Source organism: Sabethes cyaneus, chromosome 3 (assembly GCF_943734655.1).
Source record: "Sabethes cyaneus chromosome 3, idSabCyanKW18_F2, whole genome shotgun sequence".
Taxonomy (NCBI): domain Eukaryota; kingdom Metazoa; phylum Arthropoda; class Insecta; order Diptera; family Culicidae; genus Sabethes; species Sabethes cyaneus.
This window is the reverse complement of record NC_071355.1, coordinates 10,738,242-10,753,654: the sequence shown is the minus strand read 5'-3', so window position 1 is coordinate 10,753,654 and position 15,413 is coordinate 10,738,242. Positions and strand designations below refer to the sequence as shown.

The window sequence follows — 15,413 nt, the reverse complement described above, 5'->3', positions numbered from 1 at the left end:
CTGCCGTTTGGTGAGTGACCTGGCTGATGACTCGTTCTGCTCGTTCTTTATGTGATTAAAGTCGCAGGATTAAAGTGATTCGAAGCTTTAAGCATTGTATTTTTGGTTGAAAAATGTTTAAGTGGACTATTTATACAGCCAGCTGCTCAAATCAGAAATATCTGCCGTAGGCAGTAAAATTTGAAATAAATCGCGTTGATTTACTTTTCAAATTTTTCGGATATTAATTGGGTAACAAAATGATACAAACATATCTGGAGTGAAACCCGAACTTCGGGTCCCGAAGAAAGTGCTTTTTAAATATGCGATCTATTGTAACTGCAACATTTTTGTGCCACTCTTTACTAACATGGACTTCAATTCTCTTTCATGCTATCCTTTTCAGCATTTCGAGCCTGAATCTGGCATCACTAGCCGGCTGTGGAAACGCAAGAGGTGTCAAACTCGAAACCGAACGAGCGGTTATCAATGTGTGCGTGTGCCTGCCAGTTTGTCGGCACATTAGAAGTGAACGAGCGTGAATGGGAAAGCAACATCTGCCTATCGTGATCGTGTCGGTGCGGTAGCAAGAAAAGAAGGGAAACAAAAAGAAGAATAGGAAAAAGGTTAGAAGTGAAAAAGTACGAAGAAAGGAAAATAAGGCGAGAAGTCAGTGGAAGAAAAAAAAGTGAATAAAAAGTGTACAAGTGGGAAAACGGGAAAGGCAATGGCTATAAATTTATTAGATAAGGAATCTTTCTATTTTGTTTAATTCTCAAACAACGTGAGTTTTCGTTTTCGGCTTCGAGGCCTACTTTAATCATTGCACCACTGTGCTAAACGGGCAGGAATAAGTGGAGTGAATGCCGTGCAGGAATTAGCGACACGACACGAGAAAAGAGTGAGCAAAAATCGGCCAGAACGGAAAGCAGCGGATACAAGCAGGCAAATCGGCCAGGATTGGGTTCAAGAAAGTGAAAACGAGGTGAGTTTTCGTTTCACGAGTGGGGTAGTAGTTGACAAACGTCATGGAAAAGGTTACTAATCGAATACACATAAGGACGACCAGACGAGAGCCGACAGCTCACCGACCGACCGACCGACGGAATCGTTTAGCGGTCAAACATGGCCGCGATTGTTTTGATGAACGGTGGCTCGTCTGTCAGATGACAGGAAACTTTATGCTTCTTCAATACATTGTAGCTAACTCTACGGTTTCCGGAAGCAACAGTCCACGTGAAAAACGTCAAATAATGTCCAATGATGAAGAACTGCAGCATTATTGTTTGCGGGACGGGGGGACAACACGAATACTCTGACGTTGCCACAGGCCGTATTTATCAAAGCATGATTTCAAAGACACCTACTGGGATCATATTAAATAAGGTCATATAAAAAATAATTTGAACGAGCTGTACAATGTCCACCCCCCCCCGCGGTGTCCAAACCCTAAAGTCCAAATACGATAATCCTGTAGACGTCACCTTCCCGAGTCGTGCAATTGTTTTTGCTGGCCAGTGCTGTTTCGTGGTAAAGACTTTGAGCTAATAAGCACACTCTGTCAGCCCGCCGCACTCAACTCATATCGCTGAGCTGGTCGTTTTTACCAGCCAGTCCCTACTTTTTTTTCTTCGCGGTGTATGATTGATGACGGCATGTTGTTACTGAACTAGTCTACATAATAACAGCACAACACAACAACCGGGCCAGGCCAGCACGCGGTGTAGTTGTGAGAGCCTTAATCTGAAGCTGCATGCAAAAACAGAGAAAAAAAGCGGAAAAACAATCATGGCACCTTGTTTCAAGCGCACTAACCGATTCGCTGAGTGTAATTTTGACCTATTCAGATTATCCGAGGGACTGTTATCTTCGTGCCGTGCTCTTCGTTGGGACCATGGCACAATGACGTCAACAATGTTGGTGTTTATATGTTGCCAAAGTAAGAGTTTGAAAATCGTTGTTTTCCTCCTGATAAGTTTTCGTGCTTACAAAGTAAGCTCCTGCAATAAAAAATGTTTGTTTTGCTGAATGTGAGAATATTTTTCTGTCCAACCGGTTGAGGATCAGTTCTAGACAAGATAAACCAATACATTCCGAAGCATCTTTGCATAAAAATGGGGAGGAAATTGAAACATGTTTTTTATTCCGTACCTTGGAGGGCAATCCCTTTGTATTCGCTGAATTCTAAAGCTAAGGGCCACTTGAAAGCAACTGCAGAAAATTGTGTTAACGAGTTTAACTTTGCCTTGGTTAGACTGCAGAAGATTTTCTCGTGTGATTAATAAAAAAAAATGTAAAGTTGTAAAAAGCTATACTGACAAAGGTTAAATAGATTTTGATTTCCCATACGGTGATGTAATTCTCTTCAGGTAAACTGTACTGCATTATTTTAAACATAATGCAGTTTGCAGTCAATATTATACAGAAAAAAAACAAACATAAGAAAAAGGCTTTATACTTCTATAGGAAAATCTAGACCAGCAAATTTTCTATGCCCCACTGGTCGGATGCTCCTCATAGTAAGAGCCATACCAACACAGCCTGTAGTCTAGGCAAACTACAAAGGTTAGATTGCGTATTGATACCTGGAGCTATGAAAAGCACAACATCAAAAGGATTGTATGCCATTCTTCTATTCTTGCTCTCGCTTTAATTGAATGGGGTAGCGACAAGCGCTTTAAATGTGGTTTGATAGAGGGATGTGCTGTAGTTTCGGGGCTGAAAGCCGCTCGCGTGGTTAATTAGTATACTGGGAAAAGTTTATGAAAATGATTCACCAATTGACACTGTTTCAGAAACAAATATTTATGCAAAATTCCAAACCGTCGGTACAAAAATAGGTGCAAAATAGTTTAGATTGTGTTTAGCACATGAGTTTAAAAACCTGTCAATTGATTTAGCTATTCAAACTAAACTTATGTAGCTCTAACGTTTCTGTTTTTTGTACATGAGTTCTATTTTTAAATAGGTTTAACAAACTTCTCTGCGAGCAGCACCTGCTGCCTGCTCATCCTCCTAAATTGCCGCGAATGCAACGTATCCATGTAAATCCTATTTACTTTGGTTCGTTATTTGGCTTTCCATCGGAATTTGTTTGAAGCAAATACCTGTTCATTACATTAAAAAGGAAAAACTGTGCGATTCAAAATGATTGCCAATTGATAGCTACACATTTTTCCCATCTTTCTTGCAATACATGAATGCCACCCAAAGAAGAGGAATCCTGAAGTCCGCATCGTCAAGGAGCTGAAAGGAAAACTTGTATACTACGTGAAGGCAGACAAAGAAAACAAAGTGATTATTAAAATAAACAAGGACTACGATAAACAGATGCTGGAGATAATCAACAATGACCCATATAGTCGTTAAAAAACCGACCACTCATCCGAAATAGTAAAACGAGTTAATCGCACAATAAAAGAATGTCAACCTGCGCTAGGAGACTGCACCGGAAAACTACGGACATCAAACCTTACATTATCCAGGACAAAAAGACAACCCAAAACACACAAACCAGAATCATGGCAAACGGATCACCCACGGAACCGATTGCTAAGTGGTTGGTAACCGAGTTCCATACGATTCTCGAGTCGGTTCATCTGCGGAATTCGCCGAGCACCTAAAAACATCGGGATAACTAATAGAAGACGACATTACATCCAAGGGAAACTATGTACTACAAACAGTTGCGAGGTGCACCAATGGGCAATCCACTATCACCGTCACTGTACGAACTGTTTGTCGCTAATCTTGAAAGTTAGCTGGAACAAAACCAGTTACTCCCGAAAAGCTGACGGCTTTTCATCGTTTGATACATAGCATTGAGACATTACCGTTGAATGAGCTAGGAAAACAAAAAGAAACTGCACAACTGAACGGATGTCAAATAAAAGAAGGGAAACGTGCAAAAACTTATTCACAACACTAACCGCAACAGCATCAGAACTTAGGAGAGTGGCAGCAGAGTACGACGAGTCTACACCACCCGAAATGACCAGCTCAAAAGTAAATTAGGATCAACTAAAGACCCGATTGAGGAACGTAGAAAATTAGGAATATATGAAATTAGTTGCCCACATTGCGAAAACTTTTACATTGACCAGACGAGAAGAAATCTGGATCTGGTTTGTAGGTCAACTTCCGTTCAGTCTCTTTTTGATACATCGCCATCGAGATGCCCATCGAAGAATTGCTCCTACCCGGGAAGCTGCCATCTTAGGTGTAGTGCCGAGACAACAAATTTTCGTAGTTCAGCCATCCGCTCCTCCGTATCAGTCAAGCCGTCCCTGTCATGGGAAAAGACGCTCGAGGTTAGTTTCGATCTCCGCTAATATTGCTCGTATTCCGGCTGTTACCGCGATGAGGTAGGGATAAGAGTTGCTGGATAAGTGTCTAAATTTCTCGAACCTTATCGCAGAACAAAATGTTTCATTTCCCAAATAATGACAGTAATCCGCCATGGCCTTGATCTGTCGCCAGGAGCGTTTCGAATCAATAGTCTGAATACAGTCGGCTAGGCTACACCGATAACAGCCTCTAGATCTGCCTCTTCTGTGTTGTCCCTGCGGGTTCCAGTTGACTGTCTTTCTGTAGATTTCGTTCTCTTGTCAGATCCAGGCAACGATTGACGAAGACCTGCGGTTGTGTCCGCCGAAATACATCACATCTCGCAGGCAATAGAACGGATTTCACGTTCAAATTGAAAATTCGTGTTGGGGTCGGTAAACTGACCTGATTTGAGCGCCAAACATTCCCGGGATCCAAAAATTACCGCTGGCCTTTCTGATTCATGTTTCTATATCAGTTTTGGTTCCACCATCTAGGGTTATCTGCTACCAGGATATAAAAAATCTGCCACCTCCTCAACCTCTACTGTGAAAATGGAGGGATTGTTGATGTTTGCGACATTGACTATGAGAGACCTGCTGCCTTAGAGTTATCGCAGAGACGATCAAGCTTTCCCTGCACATCATATTGCATTTGGGAGAGCAAGATAATGTCGTCGGCCAGGTCGAGGTCAATTAATTGCTCATTTGTCAAAGGGTTTCGGGCAATCCTCGGTTAAGTTTACTGTCAATAGCTCCAATTAAAATTTCGTCAATAATGACGAGGATCAGTTGCGGTGAACGTATGTAACCAGCAGCAACCCGGCAGGAGGCCTCATAGTGAGCGTCGATAAGATAGACTAGCTTACCAGGAACTCTTCTATACTTTAGTGCGCCCCAGATATTTTCGTGATTTAGTCGGTCGAATGCTTTTTTGAAATCAACTAGCACTAGAAGAAGACAGCCTTGGATTTCGATGATTTACTCGAATATTATATTGAGCGTCGTGATCCGATCCACACATGATCGACCGGCACAAAATCTAGCCTGGATAGATGAGTTTACCCGTAAATTGGTTGGTAGCTAAAACTTGGTTAAACCTACTCAAAATGCCCTCAAAGTGTACAGATTTTGAGTAGTTCTTCGACCACAAAATTGGTAGTAATCCCTGGCTGTATACAACAGAATTGGCTATTCAGAATATATTTGCATGATTTCCATTGTTTCCTTTTCTTTTTTATTTAACTGCAGAGTGTAGTGCTAAGAAAAAATCCATGAAAATGTCAAACGACTCGGCTCAGCTTCTACGCCGATTGTTTACGGAGGTTTCGATCAAATGGGCAGTTAGATCTTTTGAACCAATGAAATCTCCAGGTTCGGATGGCATTCTACCCATCACAGAGAATCACCAAACTATCAGGAGACGGCACTTTGTGCTTTCCTTGGTATTGAAGGAGCTTTCGATTACACGTCGTTCATTTCAATTATTACGGCTCTTTTTCAAAACGCAATTCACCACACTCAATGAGCTAGATTCAAGCAATGCTTTCGAGCAGAGAATTCACAACATACGTCGGTCACGATTTCGGTGATCAAAGGACGTCCATAAGGAGTTTTCTCCCTGATAATCAAGCTGTTATGAGAGTATTGCTTAAGTCATCAACGTAGAACTTATCGTCAAAGAAAAGTTTAACGCAGTACTGTCAAGTTGTTTGTTAGGAGCTCTAAACACCACCATGTTATAATGCTAACAAGACGGGTCTTATATAAACCCCACAAAAACAGTCACTATATCATTCACTGGGTGAAGAAAACATGCTACTTCTTCCCCTATACTGGATTGGTGTCAGGCTGAGCTTCAGTAACCGCCTGGACTATGCTGTTAAGAAAGCATTCCGTTGAAATCAAATATAGGGTTGTAGACTAAACAGTTAAACAGTTTATCTACCCAAATCCTACAGTAGCTTAAAAACTACTCAACTTAACTCGTAGTGAACTACGTACAATCACGGGACTCCTAACTGGACACTATCCCGCTTTTGATCGTTTAAAGAATATCGGATGATTCCGGAACCTGCCGCTCTTGTAACTCTGAACTTGAAAGTTCAGCGAATCTGCCCTGCAATTACGAGGCTCTTGCTTTATCTAGACACAATTTCTTTCCTAGAGCCTACATCCTTAAAGTACGTTGAGTTTATTTACCATGTAGTACCGATTTAAGGCACAAGATTTCAACTATCTAGCTCAACTCCATCAATGGGCATAAGCAGTCTGTAAACTGTGATAGAGCAATCGGAGTCTACTTCAAAAGATGATCATGAAGACTGCTACAGTGGCCTTTTAATCCAAAAAAAAGCCTCGCTGTTTAATCTGCACAGAGCCTCGCGCGTTGTAACGCCGGTTCCCTTCTTGGTGATTTGCCAAGATGCCTTGCATCCACTCCACAGAAAAATCCAGATATTGCTGAAGAGCTGATGCAACATTGGCGGTGACAATACTGGGTAAGCTTTCAGCATCTCGGTTGACATGCAGAATTTTCCTGGTGCTCTGCAAGGTAATTTTAATGTCTTGTAAGAACCATAAGTGATGTGTCTTGTTTGTTCGTGCTCTGCAAGACTTTATATATTTTATATATATTTGCTGCTTCAATTTGAACTAACAACAGCGCCTAGGAGCTGACACGGTCGATGCTACGTAGTGTGGGCGTCATGCGCTGCTGATTTTGTTGACCTGCGATATTTGAGATTCAGAATAGTACAGTTCAACGGTTAAGCTTGTCTGTACGGTCGATAAGTTATTGGCCAGCTCTTCCCGTGAGCGACATTCTCGCATTGGTGTACACAGGTGGCGGTAAAAACTTTCTACATGGAAACTTTTATTAAATGGATATGTCTATTGGCGGTGGCCCTTTCTTCCTCCTTAACTAGATAGTTGACCCTGACTGTTTTGTCCCGTTAACAAGACGTCTTAACAGCCCTCTCCAGCATGGCATATCGTTGGTAGGTTGCTGACTTAGTCGCCCAGGTTCGTGCAATTGACAGATGAGAATAGTTCTGAAAGCTCGTTTATTTCTTTTTATATGTGCTTCAAGCTTACCTATCAGTTATTGTTGAAGTGGCTCGTTTTATAAAGCTAGTTACTCTGGTTGGCGACAGAAACCCTCCCTAGGCTCCAGTAAGCCCTTTTCAAAATACTGAAGTCTGCGTCTTATTAGTGCAATTGCAGAGCAGGTGGTCCGAGGTTTCATTGTAGATGCGACGGACTTCAAGATAATATTTGTTCGGACAATGTCGTAATATAAGGCCGATAAACGTGCTGAGATCTCTCTTATTGAGACACCAGCAACTTTTGAGTAACTTCAATACTCGGTGTTAGAATTTTTTTAATCGGTTAGGCACGTCTTTTTAAGACTTCACCCTTCCTTATCGACAGACTTCACAGCCGGCTGAGTACAGGACTGTTACGGGGCTAGTGCAACAATCCTACTGACTATCAGCAGCAGCACCGCCTAGCCGAGATTCGAACATACGACGGACTGGCTTGTTAGACCAGCATCGTACTTCGATAGCTTCGATTAAGCAATTCGAGGCTTTCCCAGCTCACTCTTCAGTGCACAGTCGGAGATTCCGCAAAATGGATGTGGACCAATGAATAGAGAGTTAGATTCATTCCCCTCTGTACCGCAATGACCAGGAAGGTAGTACAAATTTATCGAGTTTATCTGGCTTAATTGCCATAAGAAGCAAATGCAGTCCGAGACTATTTTTGAGGAACACTTTAAGGGCTTTAAGTGCCGCTTGATTGTCAGAGAAAATGCAGAAATTTGCATGTCGGTATTTCCTTTTGAAGACAGACGTTTGCGCATTCTATTATAACAACTATCTCTGCCTGGAAAACTGATAGCCAGTCTCACATATCTATAGATATTTTTGTTTCGGGGTCGTACATTCTAGCGCCTGTTCCAATCCCTACTGTACCCAAAAAGCAAAGAAAAAAATCGAATATATCTAAAACCCCGGTGTGGTACAAGAGAAACATAATTAATTTGAAAAATAGTAAACAGAAAGCTTATAAATAGGGCAGGTACCGAATGGCCGAAACACAAATGGCCGAATCACGAATGGCCGAAATCCAAATGGCCGAATTCCAACAACAGTCACAGCAGGCCGAATCGCGAAAGGTCTAATTTTCCCGGAATGCCCAAATCAACATTTTTATACCTCATGTTGTAAGACTTTACACATTTTGAATAAATTTTTTCATCTATTTCTCTCCGCAAATTTGAAACATCTCCCTGAAAAACCTTTAAAATTTCCCCCTCTATTGTTTTATCCTTTAGTTAAGTCCGAACGAGCGGCAGCGAGTAAGGACAGCGTATACCCAATATTTGCGCAGGCTGAAGGCCGTGATTATTTTCGGCCAAATATGACGTTCGGCCATTCATAGGTAATCCCATAAATACTACAAGAGTGATAAAATATACCGAAATCGTTCAATATACTTGTCGATCTGTGAGGAGTTGAGATTAGAAATTAAGAGTGCACATGCGAACTATTACGATCAGGTAGAAAATAGCATTAAATCGGACTCTAGGTCATTTTTGAGCTTTGTTAAAGACAACCAAAAGTCAAATAGTTTTCCATCAAAAATGCAATTCAACAATCGAGTCGGCAAAAATGCCAACGAAATCAGTAACTTGTTCGCTGATTTCTTCCAAGATATTTACACAGCTTATAACGACAGTGACCATGACTTTCAATGCTTCTCATTCCTCCCAGAAGCATTAAACGCGATGTTAGAGTTGATAATATATCACCTAACGAAATTTTACTGGCCCTAAATAATGCGGATGCATCAAAAGGAGCTGACCCGGCTGGACTTCCTCCTTTATTTTTGAAATCAACGTCAAATGAAATAGTCAAACCATTGTTTTGGCTCTTCAATGCTTCTTTAGAATCTTGTTCTTTTCCACTAGTTTGGAAAGAATCGTTTTTGATTCCAATTTTCAAAAGTGATAAAAAATCAGACATCAAAAACTATCGAGGAGTTGCTATACTATCTTGCATTCCAAAATTATTTAAATCGATTGTTAATCGAAATATTTTCTTACAAATTAAAAAGTTAATTTCTAGCAAGCAACATGGATTTGTTGAAGGGCGATCTACTACTTCCAACTTATTGAACTTTGTAACGTTTACTTTTAACGTATCCATTGCGTTAAAAGTAAACGTTTGGAAATTATGTTGAAGCACTATATACCGACTTTAGTAAGACATTTGATAGAGTTGATATCCCTCTTTTACTTTTTAAATTATCTAAGATGGGCTTCAACCATAAACTATTAAAATGGGTTCAATCATACTTGTCTGAAAGAACACAAAAAGTAAAATTTGCTTAATTTGATTTGAAATTTGATGATAAGGATGCTTATCATCAGTAGTGAATGTTACATCCGGTGTACCACAAGGTTCCCACCTTGGCCCACTTCTGTTTATTTTGTTTGTTAACGATATAGAATGTATTTTAAATCGTTTTATTGTTTTAATTTACGCAGACGATATGAAACTGTTTTTAGAAATATGTAAAGTATCGGATCTTGAACTATTTCAATGCGAAATCGACTGCTTTCACATCTGGTGTAAAAAAATCTTGTTGGAACTGAATGTGAAGAAATGCAACTCTATCTCATTCACAAGAAAGCGCGTTACTAATCAAGAGGAAATAACTATAGATCATAAAGTAGTGGCAAGACCCAATCAAGTTAGAGACTAAGGTGTTATACTTGACTCTAAATTAACTCTTGCTGATCATTATAACAACATTATATATAAAGCAAGTTACATGCTAGCATTTATCAAAAGGTTTAGTTTACAATTCAATGATCCTTATACAATCTAAACATTATGCGAAGCATATGTTAGGCCTCATCTACAATATTGTAGCATAATTTGGGCTCCTTATCAGGATATACATGTAAATCGTATCCAATCGGTTCAAAAGCAGTTTTTATTGTTTGCACTACGGAAACTTGGATGGACGTCTTTACCATTACCCTCTTACGAAGCACGATGTTGATTAATTAGGTTAGATGTGCTTAAAAAACGAAGGGAGTTTGCAATGATAGCTTTTGTAAACGACGTCATTGCCCAAAGAGTAAATGACGCAGATATACTATGCAATTTGAACTTTTATGCTCCTACCCGTTTGCTTGGAAAAAGGAATTTATTTTATATTAATAATCAAAGACCAAATTATGCAAAAAAATAGTCCTTTAAATAGAATGATGTCATGCTACAACTTATAGTGTGAATCACATGAACAAAAGAGCGCTTAAAATATTTATTTTCTAGATTTAGTTTGTTTAATTTCTGTTGCCAAATTGCTAGTTTATAATTGTAATTTTATTATTGTAATGTATTATGTATGTATGTGGTCTACTGTGTTTGACGACTGATAAATAAATAAATCCCCATTTTTGATCCGTCGGTATAGAACTTGATTGAGCCAGTGCGAACGCTAGGTCCCCCGTCGGGTTCTAGGTTCCCCCCAATTACTGTTCATTTCCGCAACTGGACCAGCAGGTAGAAGATTCAGGATACTCAAGTGGCCGGTTTTATTTCCTTTGCGCATTTTTTCCATCGTTTAAATGTTGCAGCGCTCTTCTTAGCCTGTAACTGAACATGTTAATTCAGAACTAGTAAGTGGAGGATAGCCTCTAGTGCCTTAGAAGGTGTACTTTTCATTGCTCCAGTCTCATAGCCTTGCATGCTAATTGTTGAAGATTGTTCAACATTTTAATAGCAGTGACTTCTTTAGTTTGTGGCCACCATACCAGCGAGGCATAGACCATCCTAGGTCGCACAATGGCGGTGTAAATCCACAAAATTATTTTTGGTTTGAGGTCCCATGTTTTAGAACCCACCATTTTAGAACATACCATAGGTTAGTGTTTGCCTTGCTAACTATTGAATCTAAGTGTGCGTTCCAATATAGTTTAGAGTCTAGAATTGCTCCCAGATATTTAACTGAGACGCTTCAAGTGATTTCCCTTCACCAAGGTATAGACACTTCAGTTTCTTCTTCTTAGTGAAGGGGATTGTTGTTTTTGAGGAGATGATGCCCAGACCTTCTTTACTACACTAAGATAGTGTAAGATTTAAGGCCATCTGCATCCTATCCGATAGCATATCCCACAACTATCCGATCCCATCCGATATCAAAACTCACAACTTCGAAACCATTATCCTCTAAGCTTTTCAGAAGATCATCAACTACCAATGACCAAAGCAAGGGTGAGAGAACCCTTCCTTGTGGGCAACCTTTGGTTGCAGCCACCGTTGTTGACAGCCCTCCCAAATCCGAGGTGATTTGCCGATGTTTGAGCACGCTGTGGCACCATTCGACTGTACAGTTATCAAATTATCTTTTTTCCATTGCATTTGCCATTGATAAGTGAGAAGCATTATCAAAGGCCTCTTCAATATCGAGAAACGCACCTAGTGCTGTTTCTTGTGATACAAGAGACTACTACTGCAGGAATTTGGAGGTCAACTATATGGCATGTCACGCCATCTTGTTGAAACCACGATTTCTGACCATAAAATGTTGACTATCTTGAATCCTATATTGAATGTATGCAAAGCTGGGAACCGCCATGCCTTTTGAGACAAATTGAGCAATTCTGACATGATTTTTGAACAGATCCTTCCTACCTGCTAACGTATACAAACCGCGTGAAAGTCATTTTCTCGCAGACTAACTAGGGAAATTAACTGCCACTGTGCAGATAGGACCTATTCAAAACTCAAGCCAGAACTTTTTTACTCAAGTCCCAAGAGAAATTTACAAATTCCAGGGCAATTTCGCGCATGTCCAAACATCTCACACATAGATCCCCAGTACAGTGGGCCAGTCGATGACTGTTCACACATATCGTGGCCGGCCGCGACACCACCGACCGCCGGAATTCAATAGTCGAACGCCGCAATTACACATATCTTGTCTTAGATAATCGTTAACCGAAAACAACAATAATAAGACGCACCGAAACAACACACCCGCCACAACACATGCGGGTGGAGCGTCTCCTCCCGCGGGGATGCAATTGATTCGATTGCTCTGCCCCCCGAACCCCCGACACAGAAGGAAGCATCCGACCCGACCGGCAGCGGACGGCTGGGAACCGGTCCACAATTGATTCACACTCTTTATCAGCTGGCGATCTGCGTAAATATGCACTGCACTCGGGAGGTCCAGAAGGGAAGTTCTCGTTGGCGATGTGTGTGACGGACCGAACTAATCGGCGTCGGCCGGCGGTCGGTAGCAGCACAAAAAGAAGGTAGATGAAAGGCGGCAAGGGCGAAGGTTGTTGTGTAGATGTGTATACAGTTAGTGTACAGATATTTATCGCCATGGAATTTGCCGTGCGCGTGCAATCTAACCACATAATTTGCGAGACGATGGCGTCGACTGACTGGTGGTTGATGCAGAATAATTTTGCCCATACGATATGAGACCGACTGCTCTTCGACAGGGCTTCCGGGGCAAACGAGCGGAAACAGGGCCAGGAGAAAGGGCTCTACCACGTCATCGATCCAGTTAAAGGTGTGGCAGCAGCTGCACAAACCGTAAAACTGGAAACTATTGCCGGTAGTTTTCGAGCAAGATAGATTCGAGAGTGAGACCGATTTTGATTTTGCTCGCCTTCGCAGCAGCTCGCAGTTTAATCCCATCATCCTGTTCCCATCGTGAAGAGTTCCGATGAATCATGCCGGTTTTGGCTGCCGAAGGCACGAAGAGAAAAAGTCTCAGGTTCGGTACTTTAACCCCATTCTGGTGGCAGCATTCCACTGTAGGGAAATTGATTCGCTAATGTTCAGCATTGTCGTTTTTTTTCTGCGTGTTAGCAACGCTATGTGGCGTCATCGCTGGGAAGATTATAGGTCACTTTTTGCACACAGACGGGACAAAAGCTGTTAAAAGTTAGTTTCTGACGGTTATTGCGAAGCAGTAATAAAAAGAAGAAAAAAAAAGTTTCCCTGCTTCCGCCTTCTGCGGAGCTGGCTGTGTAATGCGGACAAAACTAAGTAGTATTTCGCTTTCGAGCGTAACTTTTGCATAGCGAATAGATTGTATTTTCAGTGCTTCAATTATGGTTCCGAAAAATGGAGTGTAAGATCAATGACACTTGTTTCCGCTTTGCATGTGTGTGTGTGGGTTTGTTTGATTGCGAGGGGATTTAAATTGTGCAAATTCTTGTGATGCACCTTTTAAATACTTAAATTAGTTTATATTTAAAGTAATTTAAAATATTCTTTCACCCCGACGGAAAACTTGACCATTCATTGAACAATTCATTTATAATTGCTTGCCTCTACACATTCGGCCAAATTTGGATCCATTTTCTTGTTTAGCTCTCGAAGTCTCGAGTTGTGCAGAAATATCTGTTTCATTTATATCAGAGACCCCCCACCCCACGAGTCGGATATTATGTTAGCTTCACCTATGTATTTTTGACATTCCACAAAACGACTGTATCTTGTAAACAAACAACATCGAAGCCGAAAGAAGGGAAAAAGTTGTGCACAGATATTTGGAATATCCATTGTGGTCTGCATCTAGGCTAACTAAACAGCTTAAATTGCCCAGAAATATCGTATGGTGCGTTTTTAAACGGTATAAGGAAACATTGACGACGATTCAGAAGCCTCAAGCTAATCATCGGAGAGGAACTATCGACCGGAAACTGCGTGGTAGGATTTTGAAGACCATCAAGAGGAATCCCAATCGGTCGGACCGTGATTTGGCAAGTAAATTCGGTGCTGCCCATAGTGCCGTGAGGAGAATTTGACTCCGGGGAGAAATCAAGTCGTATCGAGCTAGCAAACAGCTAAGCCGAACCATAAGACAGAATAGTGTGGCCAAAATCCGTGCTCGAAAGCTATACTGGGTGCTAACAAAGTTTGATGCGTGTCTTCTGATGGACGATGAAACCTATGTTCCAAGCAAATTTAAATTTGTTTTGCCGACAAATTTGCACGAAAATTTATGATCGGGCAGGGCATTTGCAGTTTTGGCAGAAAAACGAAAGTTTTCATGACAAATAATACAATGACGTCGAAACTGTACCAAAAGGAATGTCTCCAAAAACGAATTTTGCCGTCTATTCGATCCCACCACCATCCCGTGATGGAGGTTTGGCAAGCCATTATTTCAGCAAAGTCGTTCAAGAATGGTTTGCAGGGAAAAGGGTCCAGTTTGTTCCGAAAGACCTTAACTCACCCAATTGCACCCGGTTCCGCCCTATTGAGAAATACTGGGCAATCATGAAGAGGAGACTCAAAGCAAAGGGAAAAGTTGTCAACGACATCAACCAGATGAAGACCTGGTGGAATAAGATAGCCAAAACGAAGGACGAATAAAGTGTGCGCCGCCTAATGAGTCATGAGCCATACATATTTATTGACTTTCAGGCAGCATACGATAGAGTCGATCGAGACTTTATCATGGCAGATAATGCACGAACACGGTTTGCCGGACAAACTGACGCGACTGACCAGAGTTACATTGGATCGAGTGATGTGTTACGTGCGTCTCTCCGGGACACTGCCGAGTCCCTTTAAGACGCGGCGAGGGTTGAGACAAGCTGACGGTTTTTGCTGCATGCTTTTTAACATCGTTCTTGTTGGGATGACAGAAGAATGTTCATCCAAACGAGAGGAACGATCTTTAGCAAAGGTAGCCAATTTCTAGGCTTCGCAGATGACGATGCGACGCCGGGCGCAATCTACGCTAGGCTGAAAGTGAAGTCTAGGAGCAATGGGCAAAAAATAAATGCGCAGATGATCAAAACCAATAACACGAAACCACGGACGGGGTAACCGTTGACGGCAATTAACTAGAAGTGGTAACTGAGTTTGTGCTTTTGAAATCGGTGGAGATCGTGAACAGCTACATTGGCAAGGTGCTCCTTGTTGCATTTCGCATTTAAGCGGATTTTCGGGTCTGCTTTGCCCTTTGTAAAACGCTACGATCAAGATACAATAGTGTATTAAACCCTCAGACCGGTAGTTCTTTATCGACTTCTGAGACGGCTGGCACCACTAGGTA

The 15,413-nt window shown here is 41.4% G+C and overlaps 1 protein-coding gene across 2 annotated transcripts in view; it reads left to right on the top strand.

Annotated features, from left to right (window-relative positions):
• LOC128744432 (uncharacterized) overlaps nucleotides 1-15,413 on the top strand; it is a 185,777-nt gene that overhangs the window by 664 nt on the left and 169,700 nt on the right. For both annotated transcript variants that reach the window (XM_053841450.1, XM_053841449.1), the window contains exon 2: nucleotides 386-964. The gene's annotated coding sequence lies outside the window, so the exon portion shown is untranslated. The remainder of the gene's footprint in view (nucleotides 1-385; nucleotides 965-15,413) is intronic.